Genomic DNA, 17,837 nt, shown 5'->3' on the forward strand with positions numbered 1-17,837 from the left:
TTTATATCATTTTTCCATTATAGCGTAGCTCTGAATACGGCTTTGTAAGACGAACGCGCTCAGCTAGGAAATGAATGTTTATACATTACAAAAATACTTTTTGTTTTTATTCTTTGACTGTGTTGCAGTTGGAATATGACCTAATCAACAATATTTTTTTTATTCGATTCTTAGCCACTCTGTCAAATAATAATAAAAGCTTTCCAGTTTTTTTGCCATTTATCTTGAATTTGTTTTGAACTTTTTACTAATTTTACCTCTTTGCTTTGGTACTTTATTAACCATTTTCGTTCTATTAAAAGCTCGTTTAAAATCAATGAATAGGATCGCCGTATAGCTACCGTGAGAATCCACATTTGTAGTTTTCTGTTTAGGTTTATCGCAATAGGAAAATTTACTAAAACGTGCTATGTCCTCGTCTTAAACCAAACTGATATTTACAAATTTCAGAAATTTTAATTTATTTTCTTTATACCTTATTTACTTTGATTTTATAATTCTTTAGGTTCCTTTTTCTGTTCGACATATTTTTCTTCTATCTCCCTTGTTTTTTTTCCTTTCGCATCTTAATTAGCAGAAAATTTATTTTGATTTAATCTTTTTTTTTTCTGTTAATTTCTAAACGTTGGTAAGATCTCATTAATTTTTACTTTTAGCGTAATATTGTGTGTGTGTGTGTGTGTGTGTGTGTGTGTGTGTGTGTGTGTGTGTGTGTGTGTGTGTGTGTGTGTGTGTGTGTGTGTGTATGAGTCTACGGCTGATCCCATACATGTTCTTCCCTTCCATTCTTTTTTCTGTTTAAATTTAGTGCTTTTAATGATCATGTTTTTCCGCACAGTATCGGATGAAGTTTCCATTTGCGTTCTTTATTTAGTGCAATCTCTACTTACTTCCTGAACTATTTTATTATTAGTTTTGACTAGTAATATTTTGATATTGTACAGTAGAACCCCATTATCCGTCCGCGGGTTATCCGGGCTGCGGATAATCCGTGCTATGATTTCCTATTTTCAAATTGCATTTTTGGTATTTATTCGAAATAGCCTCACCGTAAATTACTCGACGGAATCAATAAAATAAAGAAAAACTAGAAAATTGACTTTTTAACAACTTGATAAAGCACTTTCCAAGTGGCTTCAAAGTTTTGCAGAAAATATCAAATGGCGTACCAATCTCTGTGCCAACGTGTGCTAACTAAGCGGACATTTTTGAAGAACACTTGAAAATCAAAAAACCTTTTAATGCATCCAGTGGTTGGTTACATCGTTTTAAAACACATCACGGTACTTGTGAGTTTACCATTCAATGCTAAAACTCAGTGCCGACTGAGAAATAATGATGGAATTTTGCTTTGAACTGGAGATCATAATTAGAGAAAATAATTTACAACTTTCTCAAATTAGGGTTATATTGACGAGCAACGCCTACAAAAGCCTTAGTTGGGCGTACTTTTGGGATCTTCTGGATCAGTATTTAAAACCTTTATCAGTTTTTTGGTTGGACAGGTTAGCCTGTTTTTGATAGACCTCTCCTGACAAGTTGGGTGTAATGTTTGGATGTTAGAAATTAGCCCTGAAACATTTCCTGTAAACTTAGAGTTTCAGCGTAGGGTTCACTACAGCCAAAAGTGTTTTCGATAAAGACCATCAAGTTTTCTGAAGAAATAACAAGTGATTCTGAGGTTTGCTTTTAGGCTTCTTTGATAGCGTCTTTTGTTAAATCAGATAGGTAACGTTCTGACGGTAAACTTTATTCTGGGTTTCGTTTTTGGTTTCTCAATATCTCTAGTCTAGTGTGAGTCTTTTAGTCGGTATGAAATTATTTAGATCTTAAGCAGGCATCTGTGGTAGTGTTGCGGGTAGTAAAGAAGGCAATATGAAGAATATAGCAATAAAAGACTAGGTATTAAGATTCGTTTTACAGTTCGATGGTTATGAGTCTGTCTTGCACTGTTAGCTGTTCTGGCTTACCTCTTCTCTTTTTGAAGATAACGGCCTGGGTCTTCTCTGGATTTATTGCTGTTTTCCTTTTGATACTCCATTCTTTTATTGTGTCCAGTGCCGTCTGTAGATTTTTTACAGCTACATCCAGGTTCCTGGGTTTTGCCGCGATTGCAGTGTTGTCTGCACAAAGGCTGAGTAATGTTCTAGGTGTTCTTGAAATGTCTGCTATAATTTTTTTTAATATGTTTCTGAAAGTATTTCCTGGTGGAATATGTAAACATAAGTTTTACTTTGGGAATAATTTTCGGAGTGGAGATCAAAACGTCCAATAAACAAAATATTTTTTATGTTTTGTGGAACTGAAAGGCAGCCTCAAAGAATTAAAATATCTTTGATCCAGCAATTTTGGATATATTTTAACGGTTCAAGTATAGATAATGGGACTATTGAAATATGATGAAAGGGAAAAATCTAGTACTGGCAAATTAAGTTTTTCACGTGAAAGAGCATATAATTAAAAACAGTAATAGTAAAAGGTATGATATAAAAGCTAAAGTCATCAGGCACTCTGCAGTTAGCTTGAAGCCTTATAAAATATCATTTAAGGTAAATTATTTAAATATTTCCTATTTCAATTGCATAAAAATGAGATTATGTGATATTTACTTTTTCATATTAATAGCACGGATCCATCTTTTTCTTTTCTCTAATTTATATGCAATCTTTGGGATCCTATAAAAACTACACTTCCTATTTTTGCTATTATTAGCACAATTAAATACGCAACATGTATTTGCACACATTTTTGATAAAATTTATGCGTAAAAAGATTCCATGATTCCAATTTTGTCATATTTCGCCGCTACGCACGCTGGCATCGTTTCAAGGTACCCCTACCATGGTCAAGCACGGAGACAGTGTTGCTGATTTTGTTGTTGTAATTACATTGATGTATAATTACTTCAGTTTAATGGAATAAAACACTTGGTGATACCACAGTAAACAAGTTTGTGTATTTAAGTTTCACTGTATATTGAAATAAAACAACAAAGAAAACCATAAACAAGAGATTTTATCATGAGAAATTTAAGATAATTGTTTAATTGCCTCTTCAATAAACTATTTAGTGTAACTCCAATACATGGTATTATAACCCGCATTCTAAGACCATTTCGAAAAAAAAAAAATAATAATAATGAACTGTTGTATTGAACCGTCCATCTCTATAGAATTTCGCACTTGGACCGTTGCCGCATTCGACCTAAGCCTACTTGTTGCTCGATGAATACATTCCATCAAGGTCTTATCGGCTAATGGCAATTTCGAGAGTTGCGGAATACTTGCTTGACTTCTAGTATGGTCACATATTTCTGAAAATCGCATTTAGACGAGAAAACAACAACATAGCCAAAAAAGAGTGGGCCGAGGGACATAAAAATATATCTTGTTGGTTGGTTAAATAATATATGGAAATATGATTTTATTTAATATTGTGTAAATAATTTGGTTGTGAAACTATTTTCTTGGGTCATGTATCACACATAAGTGTTGCTTGTTTCAAATATTATCATGTGGCTTAATTCACGTATAATAATATATCACGGAGAATGTATAAAGTTCTTATTAATATTAGATCAATTTGCTTTTATGTTTTTAGATTTGAATTAAAAAAAAACCATAGAGAAAGATAAAAAATAGATTTAAAACTAAATTCCTGAAAAAAAATGTCTTCGTTTCTAAGGCTTCAGATTTTATGAGAAATTTCCGAACATCATCGTACTACCGACACTTCCGCCTCCTTCTCGAGGGAGAACTGATGCGACACAGGCTGCTAATTAAACTGGGTCCCGAATAAAAGAATACAATAAGTACTCTCCACTTAAAAATCATAAAAAAATTCTTCGCTGCATCTCTGCGTAGTAATCAAGACGGGAATTATTAGCAAGAACTACCCCCAGTAAATGGCCTAATGTAAGTCGCCTAACGAACGGATACTTTGAGTGTATATGTGATAAGCAGTCAGGCAAATATGCAAAAGTGCATATGCGTATGCATTTTTGCATATAATAGGTTTTCAGAATGTTTTGTTTTAAAATTTGTTGATTAATGGTTTAAATACCTTTAAGCCTGATATTTCCATAATAATATTGAGTAAAACTACAAAAAGTAGATCGCAGCCGCACCAGCCGCAGTCTGCCTTTTGCTATTACCATTTTAATAATAGCAATGAGACTTAACGCATAGGTTGTTGGTGCGTTTCGGTATTGGTATTGTCACGTTGAGGGTAATTACGTAAGGAGTTACAACTGCCGTGTGGTGTCGGGTTTCTATGATTTAGGAATTATTTACTAACTAATATTAAATCTACAAATTATCAAAAGGTTAAATTTAAACATTATTTCTAAATTCGCGCCTCTTAAATCAAGAAGTGCGGAAATTAACACATTACTTAAGACCTTACCAGCAGCATGCAGTCAGCTCCAGGGCAGGACTTATGCGGACCATGTTATTACAGGCAGATTAAAGGATATGCCTACTAACGCTAATCATAGATTTTTCGACATGGTTGAATATTTCTTCCACAAAACCTGCGTTTTAGTAGAGGATAAATTGGTGGAAGACATAGGAAACGTCAGGGGATCCAGGTTAAATTTGGACCAAAGAAAAGCCAAAGTAAAAGGTATTTTAACCTTTATGGAATAATGTGATCATATTCTCGAAGTTGCCTTTCCCATGTGGGTTTAAATACCTTTATGCCTGATATTTCCATAATAATATTATTCTTATCTTAATCCATTAAAAAGTCCTAAATAGGTACCTGAAAATAGAAAGTAAAAAAGATGCTGATCCCGACCATAAGAGATTAAGTGAACTGTGGTCACGGGCCACTAGATCTAGTCTACCTCTCAGAAAGGCTGACACGAAAAATGACTATACTCGGACACTGTGACACATACGATGTTAGAGAGCAACATATTAATAGTAGAAAGGAACAGAATAGAAAGAGAAGCAGGTGTGAATTTTGTTGCAGTGAGAGAAATGATTGAGAGAATGATTGAAAATAGCATCGTGCAGCGATCAAGAAGAAAGAAAAGGAAGAAGGTAGAGGGAAAGATGCTGTAAGTTGAGGGAATACGTTTTGACAATAAGGCGAAACGTGGGTTAGACTGTATCAGGTCTGTGTGAGTCAGTCTGTGGTGAAAGAGGAAATGCCTGGCTGGCAGTAATGCCGTACTAGGAGCGATGAGGGTCTTCCACGCGCTACCTGAAACGGGGTCCTCTCAAAAGACAAAAGCCGGTTTCAGGACCAAAAAAAAGGAAAGAGAGCAAAGGGACAGCCTCCTAGCTTACAGTTTATGGATTATGGAGATAGTGCTTCAAAAGTTAATGCTTGGCCTTACAGAGGCCATTTCGCTTCCGGATGGCTGGATGACAGAGTACAGTCTGATTTAGCAAGTAGACGTTCGATGTAAACTCGGCGACGAGAGGGCGTTTTAAAGTACTTTTGCCGGGACTAAGAATAACAAATCCTGAACTAAGGTCAGTCAGGCGGCGTCCTGGACACAGATGTCTTTTGAATTTCTCAGATCATCCCCCTCTAAAAAAACGAAAAAAAGGTGTCCGTATGCATTGCGTACGCGCGCATATCGGAAGGTTAATAAATACGTCTAGGAACAACACCTCAAACTTGGCAAAATCATTTTGGAAACTTTACTTTAAAATCTATGTTTAAATTTTCAAGATTTAAAATGAAAATTTTAGTATTTTTAAGCTGCGTTCTTGGGACCGACTTTATTAAAGAATCGTTCATTTGATTACATAATATTAACTTTGATTTAATCTCAATACAGACATCACATTCTATTTTTTATATTGCTACTTAATATGAATACATTATTTTAAATTGTAAATTATGTATCTTCTATATATGCGTATTTTTGATATCCTGTATCTTCATATATTAAATTAACAATTTGGTTATTGGTTCTTTTGAGCAACTTCTACTTTATAAAGGTTTTTTGCAATAGTAAGATACTGTAAATATGAATAATGGCATCCATACAATAATCAGTATTTGTCTGACAGGGATTCTTAAGTTTATACTTAATTTCATGTAACCAAATAAACGATTCTCCAAAATTGTCGTCCCAGGAATACAATTTAAAAATACTGTATACCTTTTTTGGGCATTAAGCGATCTTGATGCTTAGCTACAATAGAGTATTTCCCCGTTCGATAAGTAATTATATATCTTGATAGGAAAATAAAGTATATAATAAGTCACTTCCCGACTGTTTTGAAGGTTAAAAATTCTTAGAGTAGTAATCGAATGTGGGTAAAATAGTTTTAATAACTACAATAATTGTGGTTGAATTACGTTACATATTATTTGGTAAAAAATAAAAATCTCACATGAAAATATTAATTTATAAATTAAGATAATCCAAATTTGTTTTATCCTTTATATTCTTGTTTAGGACTATTTTACTCCTGTCTGTCTGATGCTGATTTGGTTATTGCTTATGTATCGTCCCCGCTAAACATATATTAATTATGAAAAAATATGTTGGAAAAATAATAAAGTTTAATATCTTCAAACGAAATTTATAATTACTTCTCTATTATGCAAATTACCTGCACTATTATTATTCATTGAATGAATGAACAGCGGTACTGAAAGTGGGTAGGCACGTCTAGTAAACGGCTAGACAAGCTCTAGACAGGCGACTAACACGAGTCAGGGTCTCGTTTATTGAACTTGAAATGCATCGTAGTTTTATTTGTTGACTAGTTAACGCGTTAGTCATTCTTTTGGAGGACGTTCAGATTAAACTATTCGCTCTCCCTTTCCGCTGCAATATACAAATAGGCGTACCTCTATTTATTCGTGAGTGCAAGCTTTAAATAAAAAAAAAAGAGTGCACTTATAAAAATGCGCTTTATTGCTTTAGTATTGCATTATTATCTTGTTAAAAAGGATAAAATTACTTACTAAAAATTAGAACTACTGGAGATTAAACTTCATTTTATTATTTTTTTAATAAGACTTAGTTGCACCAAAGAAAAAAAGAATAAATAAACTAAGTACGTAGAGACTTACATGGAAAAACTATGATGATAAAGGTGAAAAAGTAAAACATCATCAGTTGGCGCTGCAGCCCTTCGTGAGCCCTGGCCTGCCTCAAAACATTCTTCCATGCTTCCCTGTCTAGTGCCTGTCTTATCCATCTCCTTCCTCAAATCATCCTTAAATCATCCTGCACATCGTCCTGATATCTCAGTTTAAGTCGCTCCCTATTTATTTTTTCAACCGGCCTATTTAGCATAGGTATTTTAGAAGGATCACTTTCATCCATCCACATAACGTGGCTCACCCATATTAAGCAGTTTATTTTGATCATTTTCACAAAAGCTCTGTTCTGTGTTCTGTGTCCTTCTCCACACACCCTGTTCGTTAACTCGGCTATATATGGTCCTTAATACTTTTCTTTCAAAGGTTCGTGGTACAATAGCACTGGGCGTTTTATTGTTTTATAAAGTTTGCACTTTGTTGCTCTTGATATATTTCTCGCTTTTAGTTGGAGGCATAGGCCGAAATAACAGCCGAATTATAGCCGAATATAATTGGGGTCTACCAACAATATCGTACAATGCCTTAAAATCTATCTAAAATTTTTTCTAATATTTGGTTAATGGATGATATGTCATCAATGGTAGATTTGTTTTCCAAAAAGCCTCTTTGGTAGGATCCTATTATATTTGCAGTCTAATGTGCCAGTCATTCATTAAGTATCAGGGACAAAATTTTGTATGACGCATTACGAAGACAAATCCAAATTCCAAGTTGGAACAGTCAAGCACGATTCCTTTTTTGTATGTAGGGCATATAATTCCATTATTCCAACCGTCTGGTAAAGCGCGTTCTTGCCAAACATTTATTAATAGTTTGTGAAAGAGTACTACAAATGTTTGACCGTCACATTTAAATAGTTGCTAAATTGCTTTATTCATTTCTTCCAAAGTTGGTAGCTCAGTTTCCTGCTCTTTTAGTTCTATCTTCTACATTCTTCTTCTATAAGCAGAGCATAAATCGATTTTTTGAATTTATACCTCACCAAACCTTTTTATTCGATTTTATATATTTTTTCAAGTTCAAATAAATATTTTTTTATTTTTCAAAGTTAGCTGAACATCGTTATTAACAAATAACTTATAACAAAAAAACAATTTCCCGAATCGCTTCGACTAAAATTTTTTTAGACGCATCTCAATAAAGTAAATACCTACTTTTTTACTTTTTGTCTATTTGTAAGTTTTCGAAAAATGCTTCGATATCTCGTAACATCGACCTTGTGTCATCACCTTAATAAATATAACCATGATTGTCATGTAATTTTAAGGTTTTTAAACCTACTTCAGTAACTAGTTTCAACTACTGATGATGGTCTGACTGGACCGAAAACGCTTTGGAATAATTGTAGTCCTCCTGGATAAATTTTAATTATTTTTAATAAAATAATATACCAGTATACACCAGAAATTTTTACTTCTTTGAACGTTTTATTAATATTTTTATATTGTCAATAACGTCACGAAAATTAATACTTTTGTGACGTTTGAAAAAAAATTTTATTTCATCTTTTATACACACTATTGAGACACCTTACTCTTCTGTAATTTTAAGAATTTTTTGTTTCTTAGACAATAATATTATTTTAGACTTTTACAAATGAACACATATTGAATGGGTAAAGTAGGCCTTATAATATATATTAATTTATATTAACCAAATTTGATTTGACATCACCAGTAAGTATTTCAATAATATAGTTGTGTTTATAAACAGAAATTAGTTTTTGCTTTTAATGTGTCTATCTAAAAATTATTTCCTATCGGACGCAAATCAGCTAATAAGATTTGAAAAGCTATTTCTTTTAAGAAAAAAAAAACACTTGGGTAGAGAAACGATTCAGAATTGATTACCGTTGGAGCTTTTAAAGACGGCTTCCTAGATATAATTCGAAATCAACTTTAGCTGTAACAAGATTTGCCAACCGCGGCCCTTCTGATTGAGAAAAATCATTTTCCTGTTTAAGATTGAAAATTCAGATTAGGCGACTTGTAATTTCCGAAACGTATAAAAAATGCAAATTTTCTTAGAATAGATTAGATCAAAATTAATGAAAGTGTTTTGCTTGATATCGCATTTTTAATATGCTATTTCTGGAAATCTAAGCTATGTGGGTATTGCTGGTATGGGAATGTGCTGAGATAAGTGAGGATAACCAAATAATAATTCGGCTACCTCCAGCAAAAAGTTTTCATCAATTTTTAGATTGGAGCGAAACTGCCTAAATATTGTTCTGAAGCTATTTTCTTGTGGGATTTGAATACAATTTAAGATTTTTGTTGGGAATAAGCCACAATGTTACTTTAAAATAAGTTTATTTGACGTTTCGATTTAAATTTCGGAAATCCAAAACATTAATAAATTTACCAAATTTTGTTTTTTGTTTTTGTTACTTGATAAAAATAATTTAATTTTATCCGTCTCATTCATATTGACAATTTAGACACATATTATACATTTTAAAGTAGATGACTTTATAACGTAAGACTCCACTAGGGTTGCTAGTCCTTAGACGAAGTGTCTGTGAGGACTTGTTGATAGCAACAAGTACTTACAGACACACGTAATTGTTTAAAATGATTATCACTTTGTTGAAAGTAATGTTTTGCCCTTTTTGTACTATGTCTGACTGACTTCCCAATCTCGTCTGGGTTATTTTTCATTTCTTGAAAGTAGTCTTGAATCCGTTCAAGAAGTTCTTCCCTACTATGTATTTCATCGTTATAAACTTTGAATTCTAAATATCCCCAAACATAATAATTGATAGGATTAAAATAACATGATCGTAAAGGACAGATGAGGACCGCCTTTGTCAATTCATCTATTGAGAAAATTGTCGAATAAAAAATCTCTACCTATACGCCTGTAATGTGGTAATAAAGCACCATCATGTTGAAAGTATATTCCACCTGTGTTGATACTTTAATCATCTAGAAGTACTCGTAAAATATTTTCTAAAAAATCTAAATATACTTTACCGGTTAGGGTGGGAGGTAAAATATATGGTCCTAATAATTTGTTACAAATATGCAACATTAACAGAATATTTATGCTGCGAGTGATTTCGTCTTGTGGAAAATAGATTTTGCATACACCAACTCTCGTGAATTTTGTTTCATTTGTGAATAGACATATGTTTAAATTCATTGATTTTAATACCTTCGGATTCTCCTGCCTTTGTACAGATGGATGATGTTTGATTTCATTAAAGATTGAAAATATTTCTTAGATCACAGGTGTTTATTCCAATATTTCTTAATATCTCCATCAGCTTGTCATATTTTACTGTATCAAACGTTTTATGGTAATCAATAAAGCATGCATAAATATTACAATTCACATCTTTACATCGTTGAAATAGCACTTGTGTACTAAAGAGAGCCTCCCTCGTACCCAATGCGTTCCTAAAACCAAACGGTGTACAGATAATTTTTTCTTCGTATAGTCATTGTCAGGTCCAGGAGCTTTGCCATCTTGTAGTTGTGATATTGCTTTTTTCACTTCATCTGATGTGATTGGTAAGTGTTATTACATATGTAGGACGCAGGTTGTTCGGACCTATTATCATCAAATAGTTCTTGTCTGTATTTGGTCCATATGCATATTTCTTGATTATTATCTGTGATAATGTACCCTTGTTGATCTTGCAGTTTACTAGCTGTGTTGGATTTTTGTAGACCAGCTGCTTGTTTTACCTTTTTATGCATATTAAATGTATCGTGTTTTTGTTCCAATAACTTTATCTCTTCACACTGTGTAATTTAACCAATTTTCTTTGGCCTTTCTTATTTTGGTTCTTATTTGTCTCTGAATATTTTTAAGTTATAAAAGCTTTCGTTGATTAAAGTTATGTTATTTTTGTGGAATCTTTATTATTTATTTATTAATTAAAGATGAATATTTGCCATGAATTATTTGTCGCACATAATAAAAAACAACTTGAGTGTTAACATTTTACCAATTTAGATTAAATAATGGTATTAATTAAAATTAAGTCGCACTTAATTTTTTTTACTTCGTACTCTTACAATTCACATAATTTCAGAATTCAAATTTTGAACTAAAGAATTTGGTAAAATAGATAAAACATTTAGTATCTTCATTATTGACGAAGTAATACCCATTACGTATCGGGTTTTTGAGATCGCATAAGTGTCCCTTTTTTTCAGTTAACGTATTATGTTACTTTCCAAATAATTAGATACCAGAAGGAAATAGATTCCGAACTAGACCAATTTTTTCATAGTTTTAGTCATCCTATCGACAAAACTACTATAGGTTCTATTTAATGTTTCTTTATCTGCAGTATGATTAAGGATCACCAAGTAAAGAATGTCATATAGATTTTAAATTTAATAAAATTGTTAGCAAAGAGTATAAAAAAATAAAACCGAATAATAACGTGAGAATACATAAAACCTGGACTGACGTACTGACGGATATGCTAAATGAATCTGATGCGTGCAATTTCCTAAAATTTGACCGTACATTTTTTGTTTTAATAAACTTATACACTTCATGTCTTCATGTTATTCGTATTCTATAATGCTTTTTTCTTTCGTGTGATCGTGTTTCCTTCTCTTATACATTATAAAACTGTGTTCATTTTAGCCTATTTTATTTGGTTTGCTTCCGTTTTCGTTTAGATCACATTGTTCCTTTATACTAATACCTTTACACTATTTTTTATTTTAGTATATTTTTCTTTATTTTTTATTCTTAGTTTTGTTAATGTATATAAACATAAAATAATCATTACAAAATAATTAGTCAAAACTGCTAAAATTCCTGGATGAGAAAATACATGAGTTATTTTGACTCGTAAACCTATTTTTAATTATTATCAACTCAGTATATCGTAAAATTTCCACAATTGTATAGATCAAATTTGCAAACATTTTTTAACAAATAAACCAATGATTTTCTTCCAACATCGCTCGCTTTATATGAATGGCTGTTATGTTGTGAACGACTATCCGGCCGGCTCTCTATTTTTAGAAATATGCATTTGAAAATAATGCTCTGGGCGACGAGTATTCGATTAGCATAGGATTTTTTGGAGCGGCCAGCAGAATTCCAGGTCAATGCATTTTTACACTAGAATGACATTTTTAGAAAACAGAAAGTGATATCGATTTTCGTGTGGCATATTTCAGCAGGCGAAAACGAAAGTAATTTCGAGTACGCGAGAGGGTAACATTGAAAACGAAAGCGATGAAAGCAAAAATGGAACGGATGAAAAAAGGAATAGATTTTGACATCATTTCAATTTACAAAAGGGAAATCATCACAATTATTTTGTTCACAATGTCTGCATTTAAATTTCGTTTAAATTAACTACTTGACTCTAGAATACGTAAAGAACAAATACGGCTTCCTCAAAATCAAACTTGTTTCACATATATATTTCTCTAGAAATCGTAAAATAAACCAAATCATTTGGGGATTTTAAAAAGGAACTAAGAAAATCTTTAATAAAGGATGATTCAGCCTAATTGTGTTTAGTTTTTGTTGCCTCTTTCTATTCTTATGCTGACCACGTTTTAACCAAGTGTAAAAGATGGAAGCAATCGTGATAAGAAATGGTCACGTACGTGGAAACGAACGATGCTTTTGGAACACTAGGCGAAATTCTATTGAAAATCAGTTTTATTCCAGTAACACAAGGCAGGAAGGAAAACAAGGACCAGAAAGGCGAAGGATTTCCTGGCTGAAAAATCTACGTACGTGGTTGAACACGACAACCACAAATCTTTTCAGAGCAGCAGTTTGCAAAATACAGATTGACATGATGGTCGCCAACATCCGAAACGGATAGACACTACAATAAGAAGTACACAAGGCAAGCGCAATTTTTAAATGCCAAAAACTCAACCTTAAACGAACCTCGCTCAAAACGCGCCAAAGTCATAAACTCCGCGATTGCTACAGTTAATGCCTGATCTCTCGCTGCCGAATAAAGATTTGAGGAAATAGAAATTATAATCATTTATCGGAGGTGTCGGTTTCTTAATACACAAGAGAATGACCAACAACATATTACCGCTAAATCAAATCTCTCTAGAGTAGCCTACTTAAATACATACTCCTGCCATAAATGTTGATCTAAGGAAGTCCGCGAATTGGTGGCAAGGATCAAACGAGGACATTTTCCTGCCTCAATGATGGTTTGGTGGGAAGTGTCCGATAATGGCGTCACTTATCTACATTTTTGTGAAAAGACACATACATCAGAGGGACATTTTACCAAATGCAGTGGAGCTTCTAAACCACACATTTTCCAAAATAGACCATGGATATCCCAACAAGAGTCTACACCTGCGCTTAAGGCGAAAACAACTCAATCGTGGTTTGAAACTTATAAAACTGAATTTATTAGTAGTAAACGTTGGCCGTTAGCCACCCCAGACATTAATCTACTAGTCTACTAATTATGGTTATTTTTAGAGAGCATGGTCTGTACAAGACGTCACCATAATCAAGAGTCATTGAAACAGGTTCTGGTAGAAGTTGTGGACAATGTGTCTATGGGTGTCGTTCGTATAGCGGTCGATTAATGGCCTAACAGACTTCGGCGCTGTATTCGGGCAAACAGCGGCCATTTTGAATATTTTTATAATTTGTATTTCATTATACTAGAAATAAATTATGCAAAAAATTTTCAAATCAACTGTTTAGTTTAAATTTTTTTAGTTAAATACCTTGTATCAATATTCACGGCAAGACTTCTAAAATTAGGGTCCAGATAAATTTTAGAAGTAATATTGATTTTCCTTTCTAACCTTTCTAACCAACCCAATGACGAGGAAGTAAAATATTTTACGAAGAAATAATATCCACAATTAATAAAGACGCTGGTCACTTCTTAATATTATGTGGATATTTCTATGCCAAAATAGGAATCAAGGCAGCCCCCTCAATAACAATATTAGAAAACTTTATAAGGGAAGAAAGAAACGATAAACTTTAACGGCTATTAAACTTACTTTTAGAATATAATCTGAGAAGGTAAGTAATGTATGCCCTATCGTAATTTTTGTAGAAATTAACATGGGAAATCACCAAAGTTGAAAATAGCAAAAAAGTCTCTCAGCTCGAGAACGGCTAGTTGGTGGCTGAGAAGTCGTTGAAAAGAGAGTAGTTCAAAAAGTAAATATCAAAGAGTGAGGGTTGGAGGTTGCATAACCAATGGGACGTTAGGTATACAGTACTAGTACTACGTGATAGGTTTTAACGAACATAATAGAACGATATAGACAAAACCAACTTGTTAAGTAGATCGAAACACTAATGATATCAAGTGATAGGGTTTAACGAATAGAATACGATGATATATACAAGTTAAACATTTTGCACCTTAGCGATTTCCCATGCTAATTTCCATAAGAGTTGCGCTAGGATATACATTGCTTATCTTAGGATATAAGTACCGAAGATAGCCATGGGAAAGTTTAGATAACAAACTGAATATCAAACAGACTTTTTCATCACGTGGAAAAGCGAAATATTTAAAACCGTCAATGACAATCTGACAGTACCGATTGACATAAAAGTCTCCAAATAATAAAAAAACTAATGATCAAGGAGAGACAACAAATGCTATTTTGGACTGAGTAGACATATGAGAAGCAGAAACTTAAGCCAAAAAACAAAAATAAACAATATGCAAAACCCTTATACAACCAGTGTTGACATATGTATCGGAGACATGGACCATTTCCAAGGCAGATGAAAACCTCCTGCTTATATTTGAACGAAGGATCTTGAGAAGAATATTCGGTGGCATCTGTGACAATGGTGTTTGGAGAAGAAGGAACAACTACGAGATATATCACAGATATAAACATATATTTGGTGGTAAAGACGTAGTATCTCTTATAAAAATAGGAAGACTAAGATGTGCAGGACATCTGGCAAGATCACAGCAAAACAAACCTCCTAGAAGAATCCTTAAGTCACAACCTGTGGGCAGTAGAAGTAGGGGTAGGCCAAAACTCAGATGGAGGGATGGTGTAGCAAACTGGCAACAGTTGGCAATGGATAGAACTGACTGGCGTAGTAGACTTGGGAAGATCGAGGCTCTTTTATAGGGCTGTAGCACCAATGATGATGGTGAGGTGGTACATATAAAATCAGAGATTGTTTAAACTATATGTAAGACCAAATACTTACCATGTCAGGATAGCATCATGAGGTTTTTTCCTGAAGATTTACTATGAAATTACTAACAGTAGAATTTTATCATCATAATTTCTTAATTGCCTTTTTAAAGATAAATCACATGCTATGATTTTCTATTGTTTATCAGCTTGACCAATTTAGAAATTCTGGATTTCTGAATCCGACTTGCTCTTTGCCTCGTAGTATCCGAGTAGTTTGCCTACGATGTTAATCCAGTTATTTGTACCTACTTTATTATACGAATATTTAGTTATGTGTTTGTAGTTATTTAGACCTTTTTAGGTGTGGTTTCACAGTTTTATTTATCTTACACGTCCCAGAATTAAATAAAAAAGGATACACTTTTTTAGGTAATATTTATGGTGATATTTCTAAGGTACGCCTCTGCCTAACGCTAATAAAAACTGTCCGTTAAAAAATAAAGTTAAAAATTTTTATTGTGTCTATGGCATTAAAGCAGTCGGTCTAGTGCAACAATGCAATGACCCAATATCGTGGGTTAAATTAAGGTCAACCGAATAATTGCCAGGCGCAATTACTGATGCGCTTACATTGAAAACGAACGATTTTAGAATGGATTACTGTATATTTTTTAGTACACTAAGTTGTAGATTAACATTTTCACATCGTCGGGATGATAAACTAAGTCAAACAGATATAAAATATGAGCATGTGATGATGTGACGGTGGGCGAACAAAAATATTCATTTTTGTCGATCTCTTACAGCATTCATACTGCATAAATGGCAAAATAAAATTAAACACAATAAACAATTGATATATTTATCCTGTCGCGTAGAGAGGTAATTATATATAATTAATTTTATCCTATTGCGTCTTAATCTAGGAACAAATTAGACATTTTATAACTAAAAAAATATTATTTTAAAATGTTTTTGATGCTATTTTTGGACCTAAATTATTGTAAGTAATGAGTGCAGAACAGACTGAGAAACTTCACGTGGAAGTAAGATTACATAAACACTTAGTTTAAAGTCCATAATAATCTCATAAGTGCTAAATCAGATAACAAGGAACCCCCAACTTCTAATTTTTCTCCTTTAAGTGCCATCTCCCAATGGGAGGTTGGGTTTTATCAAAACTATCTTAAATCTATCTACTTTGCTGCTCTGAAGAGTTCTACGAGTATTAAACTGCATCTGAACCAGTCCCTTAAATTTTTCATCCTTGACACTCTCCTTCATCCTCATATATTTTCCTGTATTATCAATCTTAGCATATTATATCGTTGTCCCCTCATTACGTGTCGCAGATTTTGTAATTTTCTTATTTATTTTTTTATTTTCTTTATACTTTTATTTTAACCTCCATGTTTTATTAAACGCATTGATATTTAATATTTACCGATCATAGGGTGCTTAGTGAAAAAAAACTGGGAGACATGCTATTAACGGTAAAAGTCTAAAATTTAATAGCACAAAAATGGTAAAACGTTAGTTTGAATGTGTGATATCTACTGCAAATAGAATGGTATCTTTGGATGAAATGACTTCGAAAAAGAATAATTATAAACATCAAAGATCGATATTGCAGATTAATAAATTTTTTTATGCTTTTTATCTAATTTGGCTGCACTGTACTGAAGACGACCAATAGTCAGAAATACGTATATACAGTTGCCTTCCATCTACACTTTCCTACACATATTTTATTATATTTTTTATCCTTCGTTGAAAGGTATGCCGATAACTTCTACCTTTGTTTTACTATTAATTTCATTAACCTTTCTCTTCGATGAAAGGCAACCGTATATACGTATTTCTGGCTATCGGTTGTCTTCAGTACGATACAGCCAAGTTAGAAAAAGAGCATATATTAACTTGGGAAAGGATCACTACAAGAGAAATGCTACCAACAATTTGTGACAATAAAATTAGAAGAAATTAGATATATATATATATATATATATATATATATATATATATATATATATATATATATAGAAATAAGGCAAGGATGTATACTATCAGAGGATTTAACATATTATGAGGAGAGCGTTTGAAGGATAGGAAAATGGCATTGTAACAAATGGCTGAAAAATTAAAATTGAATGTTATTGGAAAATATAATTTAAAGTACGTAAAAAAATATAGATTAATGAAGCCAGGGAAGATAAGATAAACTTAGATGGGTGGAGTCCAGAGATAACTATGATCACTGTTTTGAAAGGACACTATCAAACTTCATTTAAATTTATTTTCAAATTACGCCTAATTGTTCGGTTAATTTAATAACATTATCAGTAACAAACTTATGATAATATTCCGACAAAGGAAGTATTTATAATATTTATATTAGATCTTAATTTATGTTATCAATAAAGTAACTGAAAACTAATAATCTAACCCAGAAAGCCATCAAATGGTGTCACATAATGTAAAGTATTACTTTAGAAAGTGCTTGAGAAACTATTGTTGAATAGAAGAAATACTAATTAAATGGACATTTCCGAAAATAGAATTTCATTTTAGTTACGAAGAAAACCTAGAAGATAAAAAGGATTTGCAAGTCACTATAAACATTAAAGTACAACTTCAATAGTTTTATAACGTTAGTACTAA

The sequence above is a fragment of the Diabrotica undecimpunctata genome, chromosome 1, assembly GCF_040954645.1.
Source record: "Diabrotica undecimpunctata isolate CICGRU chromosome 1, icDiaUnde3, whole genome shotgun sequence".
In the NCBI taxonomy this organism is placed as follows: domain Eukaryota; kingdom Metazoa; phylum Arthropoda; class Insecta; order Coleoptera; family Chrysomelidae; genus Diabrotica; species Diabrotica undecimpunctata.